An 18,847-nucleotide genomic window follows, 5' to 3' on the forward strand; every position below is an offset into this window, starting at 1 on the left:
GGCATCCTGAGCCTCAGAAGAGATGGTCAGCCTGGTGACAGGCTAAGCAGAAGGAGCATCTATCCCTGGCCTGGACTCCTGACCCACACAGGCTGGGAGATAATTTACAGAGGTTCCTTAAAGCCACTGTTTGTTGTGAAACAACAGAAAATGAGTACAGTGGGTATAAATCTTAAACCAAATGCTTTCCTATCCAAAGCTAGAGAGATCTCAGGCTAGGAGATTTGGTTTACAAATGTATTTCCATATCCCACATATGGAAAAAAATCTGTGGTATTCATCACTATATCAAATTCTTTTCTTTTTTTCGTACCACCTACAAATAGGTTTTAAGCTGCATCTGTACGCTACGTGGTATGGGGCTCAGCACAGCCCATGGCATCTCATAAAGGCCCAGGATACACTGTCTGGATGGAGCAACCTCAGAGCAGATAGAACAACGGGCATCGTGGTGGGCTGAGTCCCGACCACCCAGAGATGTCCACGTCCTAATCCTCAGAACTTGTGACTATCTTACCTTAAGTGGCAAAACTTAAGTGGCAAAAGGGACTTTGCAGGTGTGATTAAGTTAAGGCCCCTGACATGGGAAGATGGGCCAGGCTTAGCCAGGGGGGCCCAATGTGAGCCCAATGTGAAGACGGGGAGAAATTGGAAGATGCTACTTCTGCTGGCTTTGAAGACAGAGGAAAGCAGCCAGGAGGTTAAGGAATGCAGGCACCTCTAGAAGGTGCAAACGGCAAGGAAACCATTCTGCCCTTCAGTCTCCAGAAGGAACTGGCCCTGCCACCGTCTTGGTTTTAGCCCAGTGAAACCCACTTTGGACTTCTCACTTCCAGAACCCTAAGATAATAAATCTATGTCGTGGTGATTTATTACAAAGTTGGTGGCAATTATTACAGCAGTCACAGAAAGTGAATATAGAAAGGAAGCGAAGAACCTAGGGAAGGGAGACTTCGGGGAGGAAATGAGAAAAGAAAGAAAAAAGTTAGCATCTGATTTAATGGCTGGTTTTCCTGCTGTTCTAGAACTGCAGGAGGCCAGGACACCATTCGTCTCATGCCCTCCACAACCAACTCAACTCCTAGGACAGTGGGGAACTGAGAAAATATTTGCACACATTGATTTGTGGACAGGGCATGACTCTTAACAGATAGGTGTAACCTTGGACAAGCCGTTAAGTTATCACGTAAATGATTCTTTCTGTTAAGTTACAGAGTAATTCTTCAGTTCTGTGCTACGTTCCTGACCAGTTTATAATCAGGAATGAGTTGACAAAACTACCAGAAAGCGTACATGCAAGTTTCTTTGGACATAATGATGCTTTTTCTATCCAAGGCCCAATTTGGAATATAACATTAAAATACTCTGAACTCTAAATTTTCCTCCATCTACCAATATTCCTGCATGCTGTGGTAAACCTTTAATATTGGGGTTTGGTTATCTCATCATTATGTACAAGACCTTTTTTATTGACATCATTTAGAAACATTACAGTGTTTAAAATGAACATTTATGAATTCAACCAATAGGGAAAACTGTAAATTCAGTCCTTCCCCTGCCTGAAAGTGCTCATGAGAGAGATTCTCTTGACTGAATTGTCAGAACATAAGCAATATTCTCTGAACCTCCACCTCCCCATTCTGCCTTAATCTTTAGAGGTTGCACATGTCAGGGAAATACTTGAGGACCCTGCCAACAGAAGTCATATATGCATGCAGAAGTGATTTGAGAGCAGTGTGCTTATTTTTCCGAATAAAAATGCAACTGCCGAGGAATGCAGAAAAATCAATCAGCAGCTCTTAAAAATGTGTTTCCTTTACATGAAAATGGATTACAGGAAAAGAAGATCAATTTGCTTGCCCACCGCACACAAATGAATTATCTCCTCTGATACCCACTGCATCTGCACGACAGATCAAATAACAAATAAATTCACAGCAATGTGTTTCAGCCTAACTGTGGGTAGCTCTTCAACTTAGAATTTATATTTTATTCAACGGAGGGCCACCCTTGCCTTTTATTTAATGCTTTTTGGATCCTAGAGCTCAATGTTTGTTTGCAATGGAAAAGAAAAGCTTTAATGATTGAGAAATGGGACAAGATCTTGTTATCACAGAGTTAGGATGAAACATTTGAAATAGCCGTTCTTATAGATCAAAAATGATGGGGCTTCCCTGGTGGTGCAGTGGTTGAGAATCTGCCTGTCAATGCAGGGGACACGGATTCGAGCCCTGGTCTGGGAGGATCCCACATGCCGCGGAGCAACTGGGCCCGTGAGCCACAACTACTGAGTCTGCGTGTCTGGAGCCTGTGCTCTGCAACGGGAGAGGCCACGACAGTGAGAGGCCCGCATACCGCAAAAAGAAAAAAAAAAAAAAAAAAGAGGATAGCTGAGCAGTCAAAATCACACTCAACTTGCAACGTAATGCACCTGGATGAAAGCTACAAAGCTACCTCTGAAATCCTGACACCTACCCCTCGTTACTGTGCTCACCTGGAGGACCACAGAGTTCCCAAGACTCTATGTTATGGGAAAAATGGTCCAAAATCTGGTATTTCTTATCTGTGCAATCTGGGCACCAGACATGTCCAAGACCAGCAGCATTGCCTGCAGCAACATGCAACAAAGACTCTGCACTGGAGAAGAATCCAGAGTGGAAAACAAGGCGGGGGCCACAAAGTAATTCAAAGGAACTATGTGATTATGAACCATGATCTGAGAATGGAGAAGGGTATCTAAGCAACTGGCTAAGAAGGAGAGGTATGGTAAGGCGGAGGGCGCCATCAACATCCTAATGAAAAAACGTCAAGCGATGAACGAGGAAACCATGATAAATTCATATCCACATGAAAAATGTCCAGCCTCCTTAGGGATCAAGAATTAAAAGGAAAACAGAGAGGGCTTCCCTGGTGGCGCAGTGTTTGAGAGTCTGCCTGCCAATGCAGGGGACACGGGTTCGTGCCCCAGTCCGGGCAGATCCCACATGCCGCGGAGCGGCTGGGCCCATGAGCCATGGCCGCTGAGCCTCCGCGTCCGGAGCCTGTGGTCTGCAACGGGAGAGGCCACAACAGTGAGAGGCCCGTGAACCGCAAAAAAAAAAAAAAAAAAAAAGAAAAAAAAAAGAAAACAGAGGGAAAATGCTATTTGTAATCTATCAATGTGGCAAATACAATGACAGAATGAGGCTGAATCTCGGAAAACGGGGACTCCTGCTCGTGGGTTATGTTATTGAACATATGCTCCCTGGACGCTTGGGAGCATATGTGAGGATGAATATAGTCTCAACAGTTTTACACTCTCTGAATTGGTGTTTGCATTTCTAGGAATTTTGTTTTCTGTGAAAATATCAAGAGACCCACACAACACTCGTGTCCCTTATCAATATATTGCTACCAACCTTAGTTAGAAATTTGTGAAGCCAGAAGAGTTGGGGAAAGGTTCAATAAATTATGTAATAGGATATTATGCAGCCCTTAAAATTCTTGATTTTCGAAGACTATTATTTTTTCATGAAGAAAAACTTCAGGGTATAAGTTTAGGGTGGGAAAGGCAAAATCTGACAGGAACTAAAGGCAGCAAGATCGCAAATAAAAGAAGTTCATATTTATATATGGATATGTATGTTTTCTGTGTCTGTGTGCATAGACGTGTATACACAAAACTGAAAAGAAAGATGATAGTTCTAGAGGAGCAGGACTACCAGTATTTACACGATGCTTTATACCTTCTTGTATCTATGTATCGAATGTTCTACTTATCTTTGTAATCAGGAAAGAAAAAGAGCCTGCAAAGTACAATTTAATCATACTGTCTTTCTGATGCTGGAGACATTGTCAGAGTAAATGCCCCTAACTCCTCAAATACAATAATTCGTACAAATGGGAATAAAAAAGAAAATGACCCTGGGCTCCCAGTTGGCCTGAAAGACCCTAATTGAGAAAACTTCAATTTGTTAAAGAATGATGATCTGCCAAATACTGTGCGTCTGGCCCTTGTCATAGAATCAAAAAAAAAAAAAAAAGATTCCCTTTTTAAGTCCTTACTCCTTTAGCACAAGCACATAATAAATGGGTAATAAATACTTGTTGCAGAGAATTGAATTAACACAGATTTCTAGTCTCTACAGTTTTCCCCTCGTGAAAGAAAGCTCTGATTATTACAGTGCAGAATTTGAAGACACAACAGCAAACATACCCTAGGTCTAAAACCTTGGGTTTTCCCCACCTTCAGAACCCTCATCAATGGTAAAGCTCGATTTTTTTATCCCAGCCTCTTTTTCGGTAGGTTTAGCTGGAAAAAGGAAAATGATCCCCACGGTTTCTGCTGAAAAGAGAGACATAAAAGGTAGAGCAATTATTTCAAATTGAGACCCCTGTGGATTTGCAAGGAGGAAATAAACACCATGATGGCGGTGGGCATGACTTCAGGGGTCCGTCCTGGCCAGGGACATGGCCAGCCCACAGCCTGAGGAGGGCTCGGATTACCCATCTCAAAGGTTTTGTCTGTTCTTACATTATAGCATTGGCGGATCAATGTCCATGAAACCCACAATGGGACGGAAAGCATCTAAATCAGTGTTCCAAGACAAATGCACCAAACCTCCAGGGCGGTGGCCCAAAGCATTGCGGGACTGCCCCCCAAAATACACACAAACAATAAAATACTACTCATGGGATCGCCCCAATACACACAAGCCACAAAGAGCCAGCCACTCAGGGGGATCCCCCCCAGATACACACAAACCACAAAAAGCCAGCCACTCGGGGGACCCCCCCCAAATACACACAAACCACAAACAGCCAGCCACTCAGGGGGATCCCCCCAGACACACATAAACCATAAAGAGCCAGCCACTTGGGGGGATCCCACAGATACACACAAAGAACCAGCCAGTCATGGGTAGATCATTATTGAGAAGCATGCAGTGGCAACAGGAGTATGGATATGATAAGAGGACACCTGTCCTTCCCAGAGAACAGCCAGAAAGGAGACAGGATGTCAAGTGAAATTGTTCCTACAGGGAAAGAACCTGATGGCTCTTCTTTGTAGTGATCACAGTGACACATTTAACTCTAACTCTGCAAAAAAAAAAAAAAAGAAAAAGAAAAAAAGTCTGGGTGTGCGTGAGAGAGAGAGAAAGAGAGAGGCTAAGAAAAAACACAAAGTGGGGTTTGGGTTTTCATGTTGAGAACATTCTTAAAGGAGTATCTTCGCTGTTGACTCATCGTTTCACCACAAACATGCCCTTTGGAGAACATTCTCAACATGGAATCCACAAGGGTGCCGAACCAGAAATGACTACATATAAACACAGGTCTGTGTGTGTGTGTCTAAGACCACTATATGGTTTTTATGTATGGCTTCATTCAAACTGTAGGCGGCAAAGCAAACTACATGTCGAATGACAGCTTCCACGGTGGGGCGGCTGAGGGGGGGATGAGGGGAAAGGGGGCAAAATGGTTGGAAAATGAGAGTCCAAGGGGGGGCTGTGCTGTGGGCGAGTGTGTGTGATAGGCACCATGATTACTGGGACTTGAGTTCGTGGGGGGTGTGAACCCAGGGAAGCTCCCACTACCAGACTCAGAGCTGGGGAAAGGTGTGAACCACGGCACTAGGCATCCACTTTGTTGTAGGAGGCTCATTCTCATCACTAAAGAAACACCCCAAATGCGTCATGTCTCCTCCCTCTGTCCCTCGCCCATCCTTTCCCACTTGACCCAACAAATGCCCAAAGACCACAGAGGAAGCTGGAAACTCACTTGCTTTTAGGATGCAGCCTGGTCCTATCCCACTCCTTCTGCCTCTCGAAATACAACTGTCACGAGAGTAATCACACTAATAAGGTTGGGAAAGCTGCAGCCTTCTTTTTTTACATCACAGACATTGTAAGGTGATTCGAGATTTCAGAGTCTAAGGTTACTGTGTAGAATTTCAAAGTTTCCTGCAAGCCCGATACAAAATTTTCTGAAGGGAATTTCATCTTAGCTACTGAATGCTTTCCAATATTATGAAAGAGTTACAGCAAAAAAAATAGTACTTAAATGATATTTTCAAATTATTGAGAAGGAAACTAGAGAATGGGGACTAAACCAATTCTTCACATTCCTAAGGAAGATGACTTACAATAATATCTGAAATAAACTAAAGACCAGTAGTTTTTTAAAAATCATGGAACGTTACAAAGTTCTCTAACACTTCAAATGTGTGGTTTCTGAATAGGAAACCAAAATTACTTTTAGTTATCAGTATGATGTTCAGTATTATTAAATGTGCTTAACAAACTTATCTTCTGGATTTGTACGATAATGTCTCCAAAAGTGAGGACGTTATTAGGCAATTTCCTATTTCTAGCAAATAGAATTGTCCTTGAAAGATAAATTTATTCTGGAGTCGATGTTTTTTGGCTGACGCTTATTTTTTTTTTTATTTTTTTTATTTTTTTTGCTGTATGCGGGCCTCTCACTGTTGTGGCCTCTCCCGTTGCGGAGCACAGGCTCCGGATGCGCAGGCCCAGCGGCCATGGCTCACGGGCCCAGCCGCTCCGCGGCATATGGGATCCTCCCAGACCGGGGCACGAACCCGTATCCCCTGCATCGGCAGGCGGACTCTCAACCACTGCGCCACCAGGGAGGCCCTGGCTGACGCTTATTTTAAAAAGCAAAACCTGCAAGTAACTAAGTAAGGAAATGACATCTACTCATTACTGTAAATGTACATTAGCTATGCATTTGATCAACCCCTCCCTGAATATTAGACTGTAGCAATAAATAAACTTGAAACATAACTAGAAGCAACTAGCTCCACATTCATCTGGTATGAAATGTTACACAATTCAAAGCAACTCAGCAAACCCCCTCAGGCTCTGGAAGCAAACTGCAAAAAACCAAACAACTAGAGACTAATGTACAGTTAATAAAACTTTCAAATTCAAGGAAAGAACCTAGGTTTCAAGTCAAGAAAGGAGGGAATTAGGAAAACATAATATAAATTAGTAACTTTCCATTAGGCCTTCAAATCCAGAGTTGATTTTAATACAAAGAGAGAAATAAAGTAGTATAGGTTAAAGCAATATAGAGATATTCTTAAGGCAGTACAGAGATACAACGTAGTACAATGGTGTAGGTTAAAGTAGTAGTATACCAACCACTCATCAGCAATTGATTATAATTTTAAAATTCAAAGATTGTACTCCTAAAATTATAAAAATCTAATTACAGACATTTTATGACTACCTTCCAACACTTTATACACAAACACAAAGAATAATAAGCTGTTGTATAGATTATTTCCTGACTGACTTCAAATAAGATCGTATTTTATACTTGAAACAACACAGTAGACTATCTTTCCATACAACTCACCCCTAAAATGGAAAGTTTAATATGAGCTTCATATAGGAAAAAAAAATCAAAATAAACAGAACACTGGACATGCAGGATAAATATTGGAACTGCTACACTTCAATGACTGTCAGTAAGATGAGTAAAATACATGCAGTGGAATACGGCAGGAAATTCCTGTACCTTCGTTTAAAATTTTGTTTCACTAAACAGAAAAAAGTACCTGCTTACGCCAGGAATCAGATACTTCTGCTCCTCTCTGGAATCCCAGGTCAGCGAGCGGGAGACAATCTTTACCAGGTATGAGGTTTCATCACTTGTGGCCAAGAGGAAGACTGAGCAATCCCACAGAAGAGACAAAGATCATTTTTTACATTGTGTAAGTTAGAAGCCAAATCACATCAGAAAGGCTTTTTTTTTTCTTTTTTCTTTTTTTTTTGGCATGCAACTTTCTTGGTTGACTGAAATCCAAAGAATATCACTTAATATCAGTATTCATATAGCAGAGGAACCATTTTTTTCATTCATGTATTCAACAATTATTTACTAAACATCTACAAGGCACCCTGCATTGCTGGACGACGGTAGGGAGAGTCGTATGTTTCCTGTACTCACAGGGCTTACAGAGCATCTGCAAAAGCAGACAGGATCCAGATCAATACTGGACAAAGAAGACATCCACAAGGGTATGAAACTGTCAACGGGACCAGGGCGCGTGGAGCATGGTGTGGGTCTTACAAGCTGGAGGCCCAGTGCAAGGAGAGGCTGGCTTGTGTGGAGGTCCAGAGGAGGATGAAAACAAAGCAAGGGTGAGGCGGGTGCAAGAAGGGCCTGAGGGACACGGAGGGTGCCAGGAGCCCTATAATCCAGGCCTTTCCAGCCGTGGTTCTGGAATTCCACCTGCCTTCCGATGGAAAGCCGTTGGAGAGCTCTAGTAGGGCCAGAGGCAGGATCAGGCCTGGGTGTTGAGAAGGTGCCTGTGGCTCCCGGTGGTGGGAAAGGCCTTGATGGAGGCAGACCGATCATGGGAGGCCAGAGTGTTGCACACGTGGGAGATGAAGCCGGCTGAGCCCAAGGTGTGCCACATTCAGCTGGAGAAACAAGAGACAGCAAAGAAGCCCATGCAAGGGGCCTTCGGGGCTTTTTACATTGGAGAGCTTCGCGTATCAATGCCATCTCTTCCAAGATAATCCATGAGGCTTTTTGTTGTTGTGAATCCCTGTGGCTCAACAGCAGGGCCGCTAAGGAAATCGTGGGTACGACACAGGGGAGGCCACGGACAGACCTCACCCATCTTTATGTAAATAACTGAACAGGCTCCAGCCTCACTGCTGTCCTCGCTTAGAAGACAGGACAGGGGGGAAATCAGGGGCCATTGTTTTTACTTACAAATCCTCTGTCCATAAGAAGGTCCACTAGAGATGACTATCAGCGTGCGTCTGCTACAAGTGGGTGGAACCAACTGAGACCACTTCCCACATCCCGGGGCCTAAGGAAGTTCCCAGGAGCAGCCAGTGGAGCCCTCGGGGTTCCAACAGGAATGGTTTGCCAAGCACTGAATATCGGGTTGAACGTTCTAAATGTCTCCCCTGGAATGGACGTCAAGGTGGCAAACTAAGCATGTGGCTGGATTGTCTGTAATGTCTGTAATTGTCTTCTTATAAATGGAACGCCTTGTTCCTGAAGTCTTTTCACACGCTATCTTTCTTTTTTTTTTTTTATATTGAGGTATAGTTCATTTACAATGCTGTGTGAGTTTCAAGTGTACGGCAGAAGTGATTCAGTGATACAATATATGTATTCTTTTTCAGATTCTCTTCCATTACAGCTTAGTGCAAGATACTGAATATAGTTCCCTGTGCTCTACAGCAGGTCCTTGTTGTTTACCTATTTTATATGTACTAGTGTGTATCTGTTCATCCCCACCTCCTAATTTATCCCTCCCCCAACCCCTTCCCCTCTGGTAACCATACGTTTGTTTTCTATGCCTGCGAGTCCATTTCTGTTTTGTAAATAAGTCTGTATGTTTCATTCCTTTAGATGCCACAAAGAAGTGATATTTGTCTCTTTTTTCACATGCCCTCTTTAAAAACGCTGAACAAAAGCACTGCTATCGATTCTGAAGGCAGGCAGCGCTTGCCAGGGAGGACGCCCATGGGCTTTGTGAGTCTGGCACTCACGCGAAGATCCACAGACCCACAGCGCCTGAGTTAACTGTGCTGCGGGAAATCACACAGAGACAAACACAGAAAGTGAGGTACCAGAACCCTCTCCCCATAAATCCCGACACAACTCCCTCAGCTGTATTCAGGGCGGAGCCCACTGTCACATGAACCCTGTGTCCTCAGTTCAGACACAGCAGGAGCCGGGAAGGTTTGGAAGGGGGCATGGGAACTGTCACGGACACACTCTGAATGCACCTCTTGGCAAGAACCTACTGTGTGCTCAACGGTATGTAAAGAAGCTACACGGAAAGGCAAGATGACAGCCTCCACAGTTACTTTGTAACTAGCGTGTACAAAGAGATGGATTCGGGGCTTCCCTGGTGGCGCAGCGGTTGAGAATCTGCCTGCTAATGCAGGGGACACGGGTTCAAGCCCTGGTCTGGGAGGATCCCACGTGCCGCGGAGCAACTAGGTCCGTGAGCCACAACTACTGAGCCTGCATGTCTGGAGCCTGTGCTCCACAACAAGAGAGCCCGCGATAGTGAGAGGCCCGCGCACCGCGATGAAGAGTGGCCCCCGTTTGCCGCAACTAGAGAAAGCCCTCGCACAGAAACGAAGACCCAACACAGCAAAAATAAATTAATTAATTTTAAAAAAAAAGAGAGAGAGAGATGGATTCACCATCTTTAGAGCCACGGGGATGACGCCGCGCCGCGCACAACCTACAACCACACCGTAGGGTGATCCACCAAAATGGTCCCAGAATATGGGGGGCCCCATGGTCAGCAGAAGCTCCCTGGAGGCAGGGACACACAACATACACCTCTAATGACTGGCCCTGTACAAAATTTGAAAGACAAAAATCAATGGAACTAAACCACCTCTTCAAACAGGAGAAGCAAAATAAAACGTCATACGTATTTCTCCCCAAAAACGTTTTTCGGAAACTATTCAACCTTACAAAATAGTCGAAAGAATAAAAACAAACCCAGGTATACTCCTTCACTTAGGACGGCTAACTGTTGACATGTTGCCACACTTGCTTGCTTGCTCTCTGTCTCTATGTGTACACATGTGTGTACACACACAGAGGTACCTAGGCATACATCATACATTTTTTCTACATCAGAAGATTTTAAAAGAATAAGGCATGTACTCGTATTTGTGTATCATGACATTTCACAGGGAGCTGCACACAGGACGGCGCTTCACCCCCTAAGTAGTTTGGCCTGGGTCTCCTAGAGTAAGCAAAGTTTCCCCCCGACCTCGCTAACATGAAAACTATGAAGAGTAACACTGATTCAATCAACAAACCTTCTACACAGTCCCCAAATAATTGTACCACCTGGGTCTTTTTTCCCATCCAGGATCCATTCGAGATTCAGATACCCCTGTGTTTCTTGGTCTTTTGAAATCTGGAACCATTCCCTCACCCCTGACCTTTCTTGGTTTTGCATGACTTCTAGGGGAAGCATCCAGGTTCAATTGTCTTAGACAATGTAGTATGTTCTGGATTTGTCTATTTCCTCATGTACAGATTCAGGTTGAACCTTCCTGGCAGGGATATTATACCGGATTTTTGGTGCCCTTCTTGTTACCTCCTATGAGGAGGTACGTGACAGCAAGGTGCCCCACTCTTGGGGGTCTCTTGGTAAAGAGTACAGCCCGCAGACTGCTCTACGTTATGTCCCAATTTACTTCTTAACGAACCTTCTCTCCATCATTTTCTCTGAGACACACAAAATAGTCATGGTCATTTTTTTGGTTGGGATTATCTTGACCCCCAGATGTGCTTTTACTATCATGGGTAAATTTGCTGCCATCAAATATTCTTAATTAAGGATTTACAGTCCACTTGAGGAACGCTTTTATCATCCTCAAAGGATTAAAAAAAAAAAGACTGACTATCCTAGTAGATATTTGAGCAGAGTGAGCAACAGACGGCTGGCAGGTCCCGTCAAAGAAAATGATATCTCATAAAAAGCAGATTTCCTCCTCTTTTCTTTTTTCAGTTCAGAAGAAACCTTTAACATCCCTAAACCTGTTTTTTTTTTTTTTTTTTGGATGGGAATGAATTAGAAATACCAGAGACAAGATCAAAGGATTTCCTTGATTATAATTAAAGTCTTCATCCACTTACAGAAAGGGAAAGTTTTATATATAAGAACCCCAAACTCCAGATGGTGAAGTACATTAAAACACCCTGTGAGGACGCCTTTATGCTGGTAAGATACAATGGATATTGTTATCAGGCATTTAGGAACAGATATTTTAGTCCCCACTGAAAGACTCTCCCTTTGCATCGACTGTTAAAAAAAGGATAATGCATGCTGTATGAATTTAGCATGAATGAATCATGACTCTTTTTCAGCTGCCTCCTTTTAATTAGTTACTGACTCTGTCCATTTTTCTCCTGAGCTCTTCTAGCTGGGTCCATAGAATGTCAATCTCCCTCTAGACTAAAATAACCCCCAAAATATATTACTCGAAGCATTTCCCTGCAATATACAGTTGTCTTGCAGCGGAATAAAAAGAAGACTCTACTTAGCAGGTGCTTAAGGCTTTGAAAGCTGGGTCACAAATCAAAGCCAGCTCCTGCATTAACAAGAACTTTAGAAAATATTCTTTAAAACCCCCAAAAGTTTGTTTCTGAAAGAGAAAAGGAACACACGATCCTTTTGAAGAACAGAAATTACAGAAATCACAAGAGAAAATGAACCTCTTAAGCTGCTCAGTGTTAAGAGTGAACACAAGCCACGGCTCTAAGCCTCTGTGGATGTTTGTGCCAGGATGAGAACCCTGTGCTTCTGTGTTTAAATTTAACAGAAAAAAAAAAATCCTAAAAGGTGACTGTTTTTTTCCTCTCTTTAATTTGTATTCTAACTCTAATCCCTCAAAGTAAAAGACCATTGAATATTCTAAGAAGAAAGAGAAGATTAAGTTAAATCTCTTGTTGTATGGGTCAGGGTTTCTCCACGTGGCACCCGTGACGTTTGAGGCTAGGGTAGCACTCGGTTGTGTGCTGTCTGTGTATTGCGGGATGTTTGAGCAGCATCCCTGGCTTCCACCCCCTGGATGCCAGGAGCCAAGCTCCTCCAAAATTATGAGACCCAAAATGCCTCCAGAATTTGCCAACCTCCCCCTGGAGGGCAAAGCCGCCCTGCGGCGGGAGAAGGGCTGTCGTCGGTAACCCCCGAGTCCTGAGCTGCATTGTGAAGATGGTTACATCTGTCTGCACTCCATCACCTTGGCTGGCAGGATCATCCAGGTACTTTTCCTACTTCTCCCAAACAAAGGGCATCCTTTACTTTTCATAAACGCCCTGGGAACCTGTCCTGTGCATCTCCATTGTACAGAGGAAACCCGGGCGCAGGAAGGTTAATCCGCTTCCTGAGAACGAGACCAGCAGGTGGGGAGCTGGGATCCAAAGCCTGGGTCTCCCTGACTCCACACGGTTCCACCTCTGGGAGCCTCTGCATACCAACGCGAACCATATCTTGTCTGACAGCATTTCCGTGCCCATTCCTCCGAGCCTGCTGCTGGTGGGTGGGTGGGGACACTGAATGCCCCGCAGTGCCCCCCTGACATCATAATGGCAGAGTATCATCAAGATGCAGCCTCTGTCTGAGAGGAGGGTGTAGAGAAGGGAATGTCACCTGCAAGGTCTTTGCAAGCTGCTTCCTTCATCCTGTCCCCATCAACATCACACACACACACACACACACACACACACACACACACACACACACTCACCTGAACCAGGGGCAGCCTGCAGGAAGAAAGCCTGTACTGTGCCTTGGGTGATGAGGCCCACACACATTTAGGACGTGTGTCCTAAATCCACCCCTAAATTCTCTGAGACACGCTGATGATTACTGCTGACTAGTGTACATGCCCTCATGGGCCCAGGACAGCTCTTCTCCAGGAAGAAATGTTTGTCCCCGTTCCTTCTCCCCTTTAACAAAGTGACCTTTTGTTGGAGAGTCGGGTCTGAAGGAAACGCAGAGCTGGGGCGGCTCCAAATTGATGTCACCCCTGCAATACGGTAATGTCCCAAAACACCATTAAAAAGGGCAACAAATACCCACAGGACGCAGACAATGCACACGGTCAGGACGAGGAGAGTGTCTTGTGAATAGGCCATGATATTTCCAGAGCCAAAGTAGCCGTCCACGCGCTTCTTGTACTTACAGTGGCAACAATTTCAGGCGGTCCTGGGCGACTGTCCTCCAGATCTTATGTTACCGAGACCACCGTGAGGAGGAACGGGGATGGTGAGTGCCTCTCAGCAGACAGAAACAGGGGGCACCAGGCTCATCCTGTGAATTCATCCAAAAGAAGAAGAATCGGACACCGAACAACCACATCTTGAAACACTTCAATGAAACGAGCTCTTTCTGGCCTAGGGGATTCCTCCTCCTGAATGTTTCATCTTTCCATGCTCTGCCCAACTCCTACTCATCCACAGGGGTCAGCTGAGTGGCCACCACCTCAGAGAAGCCCCCTGTGATTTATACGATCTTTATAAAGCATTTGGCCCACAGCTGACGAATCCTAGCACTGCTTTTTCTCCCCCCCCTTGAGAGCAGTTGTCACTATTTGCAATAGTCTGTTTATTTGGCTTCATTTTATTTGGTATCTGTCCTTCCCACAGGCCCTAAGAGTCAACAGGGCAGGGCTATTTCTTTGTCACAGCAAGCTCTCGCTAAATATTTTCCCAACAGAGCTGGGGTCAGAGGCTACGGGGCAGGGGACTGTGCCCCCATCTGTTTTTGGAGCCAAGTAAGAATGTTTTCACATTTTTAAACGGTTGAAAAAAGGACTTTTTTGTGACACGTGAAAAGTCCATGAAATTCATATTTCAGGGTCCATAAGCAAAGTCCAAAAATACTGGAACACCCATTCATTTACTTATTACCTGTTTGCCCCTATATTACAAAGTCTGAGTGGAGTAGTTGTGACAAAGATTGTTTGGCTTGAAAAGCTGAAAATGTTTTACTATCTGGCCCTTTATAGAAAATGTTTTTCAATCTCTGGTGTAGAGCCCCACCCACGAATTGAAAATGAGCTCAAAAAAAAGCCAACTCAATGCCCTTCAACCTGAAGAAAATATATACGTGTTTTTTCAAATTGTTGACATTTAGACAAAAACTAGCATGTCCCATGGAGAAATTTATTAATGTGTAAATCTATTGTTTATCCTTTTAAAATTGGAAGCATAATGTCACTTGGTAAATAATATTCACAAGGGGCCTCCCTGGTGGCGCAGTGGTTGAGAGTCTGCCTGCTGATGCAGGGGACACGGGTTTGTGCCCCGGTCAGGGAAGGTCCCACATGCCGCGGAGCGGCTGGGCCCATGAGCCATGGCCGCTGAGCCTGCGCGTCCGGAGTCTGTGCTCCGCAACTGGAGAGGCCACAACAGTGAGAGGCCCGCGTACCGCAAAAAATAATAATAATAATAATAATATTCACAAGAGAATGCGATGTTAGAGAAAAATTAGTATTCCATAGATTTTTGTCAATCTAAGTCTTGTTTTATTGAAGTTCAGCTCCCAGCAACAATTTCTTGGGTTCAATCAGTACCCCAGAAATATTTTCCCTCCAGAGATGGCATTTGAAACTGTCATCCATCTTCCAGCATGGCTCTCCATCTTAGGTTCTATTGAAAACAAATGGTGTAAAAAAAGTTCATTTGTTCCATTTTTAAAATTAGATTCCACATATAAGTGAATGAACTTTTTTACAAAACAGAAACAGATTTGCAGATATTGCAATCAAATCTATGGTGACCAAAGGGGAAACACGGGGGGGAACTGATAAATTAGGAGTTTGGGATTGACCTATACACATTACTATGTATAAAACAGATAACTGGGGCCTCCCTGGTGGCGCAGTGGTTGGGAGTCCGCCTGCCGATGCAGGGGATACGGGTTCGTGCCCCGGTCTGGGAGGATCCCATATGCCGCGGAGCGGCTGGGCCCGTGAGCCATGGCCGCTGGGCCTGCGCATCCGGAGCCTGCGCATCCGGAGCCTGTGCTCCGCAACGGGAGAGGCCACAACAGTGAGAGGCCCGCGTACCGCAAAAAAAAAAAAAAAAAAAAAAAAAACCAGATAACTAAGAAGGACCTACTGTACAGCACAGGGAACTCTACTCAATACTCTGTAATGACCTATATGGGAAAAGAATCTGAAAAAGAGTGGATATATATGTATAACTGATTCACTGTGCTATACACCTGAAACTAACACAACATTGTAAATCAACTATACTCCAATAAAAATTAATAAAAGTTAGAAAAAATTTTAAAAAAAGGAATGGTGTGTCATCAGTGTTGACCCTTCGCCTTGTCTTCAGGAATGAAGGAATCTCTGGGCATGGTCACCTCTTCTGCCCTCTCACCAGGATACTAACTGGCGAGATTAAGATCGTAAGGACGTGGATTTGAACACTCGGGTGACTCCCCTTGAGAGGCAGGGAAAAGCCAAGTCATCATTTTCCCTTTCTCGTGCGCACACCTTTTATTGACAGGAAATAGATTTTAAGAGATCAGCATGGAAGCCCTCTGACCCGCATTTGATACTTTAGGAAGAGGAACAAACACGTCTAAAGGGATTAAGTCACAATGCCTCTCACAGTGGTATTGCCACCAGGGACTATACCTGCAGGAGGAACACACACAAAGGAAAGTCTAACGGCCCACGCGCAGAGCACACTTTTCAAAATAACACTGGCATGTTCCCACCCGGGGTGATTTTGCTCCACAGGGGTCACTAGACAATGTCTAGAGACATTTCTCGTTCTTGCAAATGTGTGGATACTATTGGCATCGAGTGGGGAGAGGCCAGGGATGCTGCTAATTACCTTATGATGCACAGAACAGCTTCTCCCACTGCCAACCACAAACACGCATCCAACCCAGTCCTGCACCGCAAAGAACGAGCTGGTCTCAAACGTCGCTAGTGCCAAGGTGGAGAAACTGCGTTAGATAATCGGCCTGGTCATCATGAAACCGGGTGTGATGCCAGAGACTGGCAAAAACGTGGATGGGGCTGGAGGGGGCGTGTCACACCAGTGTGTTCCAACATTCATGCACTGCCAATTATGAGTGGTAGTTCCACTATGACTGTGATAAGCTGTGTGAAAATAAAAGTCTCTGGAGATGAAATTTATAACCCAAGTTATAGCCACAGAACAAGAAAAGTGAAGATCAAGGGGTTAGGTCTGCTTTATTATTAGGAACCTATATATATATATATATATATATATATATATATATATTTTTTTTTTTTTTTGCGGTACGCGGGCCTCTCACTGTTGTGGCCTTTTCCGTTGCAGAGCACAGGCTCCAGACGCGCAGGCTCAGCGGCCATGGCTCACGGGCCCAGCCGCTCCGCAGCATGTGGGATCTTCCCGGACCGGGGCACGAACCCGCGTCCCCTGCATCGGCAGGCGGACTCTCAACCACTGCACCACCAGGGAAGCCCCAGGAACCTATATTTTGATTTAGTTTGTGAGTTAACAGTAAGCATGCTCCATGACCCTTCCCACTGTTTATCTAATCGTCGCAACTGTCATTTACTTGGTCATTTTTTCATCATTCTCATCCCCTCTCCAAATGAGGTTTTAGTTGTACAACACTGAAAATCACAACAGTGGTGTAAGGGCGGAGTTAGAACCCACCATTCCTTGTCCTTGATTGTGAGACACCAGAAGCCCTGGAAACCGGAAGATTTTTGTACATTTTGTGTTTTATTTGGCAGCGAAACCCAACCTGAACCGACTTGAGGCATCTGTCTTGTCTCAGCGCTCGTGCCTCAGCTGTTTGCTAGCATCACGTTGCACTGTCATCAAACAGTAGGCTCAAGTGCACTGGGAAAACATCAAAAGGAGGTCAAGATACCTCCTGAGTAACAGTGAGAGGAAGAAAGGAAGGTATTTGTCATTAGCAATAGCCCAGAAGCATGGTTATTAGATAAGGTCAGCCTTGGAGGACTCCTACTTGAAGAAGATGGTCTAGAAAGATGGTAAACTGATGAAAAGGTCAGTGGATGAAATTCGACCGATGTGTTTGCCATAGGTTTGCAGATCTTGTCCCAGGATCTATTTCCTGGGGCTCCATGAAAAACAAAAGCTGATACGAACTTTAGTCCTGAAAATACATATAACACAGATGAAAACAGCCCTACCTTGCTACTAAGCTATGATCCCAGAGAAACCCTTACAAGCTGTGAAAGAGAGGTCCTCAAGCTCAGGTTGACGGTCGTGAAAAAAACAGCCAAGACGATGGAAATGTGAACTCAAATCACCTATTCATCGTCACCCACACGGGAAGGGTTTTCTGAGAAATATTCCCCGAGTAGTCCAAGAACCAGCATACCAAGAGTAGACAAGCCAGGCTAGAACAAAACTGTAAAATAATATAGTTTCTCTCTCACACACTTCTTGTGAAATGTAACACTTCAGGTACTTATTTCTTCTTGGATATGAAATCTATCAAACCACGGGTTTTTGTATTCCATGAAGAGCAGATAAACATTTTCTTCCACTCTATGTTGGTTGTATACTGGTAAGTGCAAAGTTAACAGTGGTGCTCATGATCACAGAATTGTGAACTACAGTGAAAACAAAAAAATCATGTAGAACAGGGGTTGGCAAACTATGACCCCCTGGTCAAACCAGCCCACTACCTGTTTTTGTAAATAACGTGTTATTGGAAACACAGCCGTGCATGTTCATTGATGTACCGTCTATGGCTGCTTTTGCCCTGTCATTGCACAGCTGACCATATGATCTGCAAAGCCAACACTATTTACCACGTATGTGGTCTTATACAGAAACTGTTGGCCGACCCCTGACCCAGATATGGCTAAGATATGTGATCTGTTAATTCTTGGCCTCAAGAACCAGAGATTATGGCAAATTTGCTCCACAAGAGACCACTCAGAAAGGACACTAGATTGACAAGACAGACCGTAATAAAAGAAGTCTTTGAGAGGGTCAATTTTCACATGACCATCTGGTCCCTGTAGACCCTTGTTCCCTAACCATCACTGCTTGGTCAAATAGTACATGATGAGAGAACTATGCTGACTCTAAAGCACCCCATCGGGTTTCCCTGGTGGCGCAGTGGTTGAGAGTCCGCCTGCTGATGCAGGGGACACGGGTTCGTGCCCTGGTCTGGGAAGATCCCACATGCCGCGGAGCGGCTGGGCCCGTGAGCCATGGCCGCTGTGCCTGCGTGTCCGGAGACTGTGCTCCACAACGGGAGAGGCCACAACACTGAGAGGCCCGCATACCGCAAAATAAATAAATAAATAAATAAAATAAAGCACCCCATCTC

The 18,847-nt window shown here is 44.5% G+C and overlaps 1 protein-coding gene across 8 annotated transcripts in view; it reads right to left on the minus strand.

Annotated features, from left to right (window-relative positions):
- STS (steroid sulfatase) overlaps nucleotides 1–18,847 on the minus strand; it is a 172,133-nt gene that overhangs the window by 112,285 nt on the left and 41,001 nt on the right. For 4 of the 8 annotated variants that reach the window (XM_060086657.1, XM_060086656.1, XM_060086659.1 and 1 more), the window contains exon 2: nucleotides 13,698–13,825. The exons of 2 other annotated variants lie outside the window; for them this stretch is intronic. The gene's annotated coding sequence lies outside the window, so the exon portion shown is untranslated. Of the gene's footprint in view, nucleotides 1–5,760; nucleotides 5,817–7,564; nucleotides 7,677–13,697; nucleotides 13,826–18,847 lie in introns of all 8 variants that reach the window. 2 more of the 8 variants (XM_060086661.1, XM_060086658.1) reach the window with 2 other exon arrangements.

Source organism: Mesoplodon densirostris, chromosome X, assembly GCF_025265405.1.
Source record: "Mesoplodon densirostris isolate mMesDen1 chromosome X, mMesDen1 primary haplotype, whole genome shotgun sequence".
Taxonomy (NCBI): Eukaryota; Metazoa; Chordata; class Mammalia; order Artiodactyla; family Ziphiidae; genus Mesoplodon; species Mesoplodon densirostris.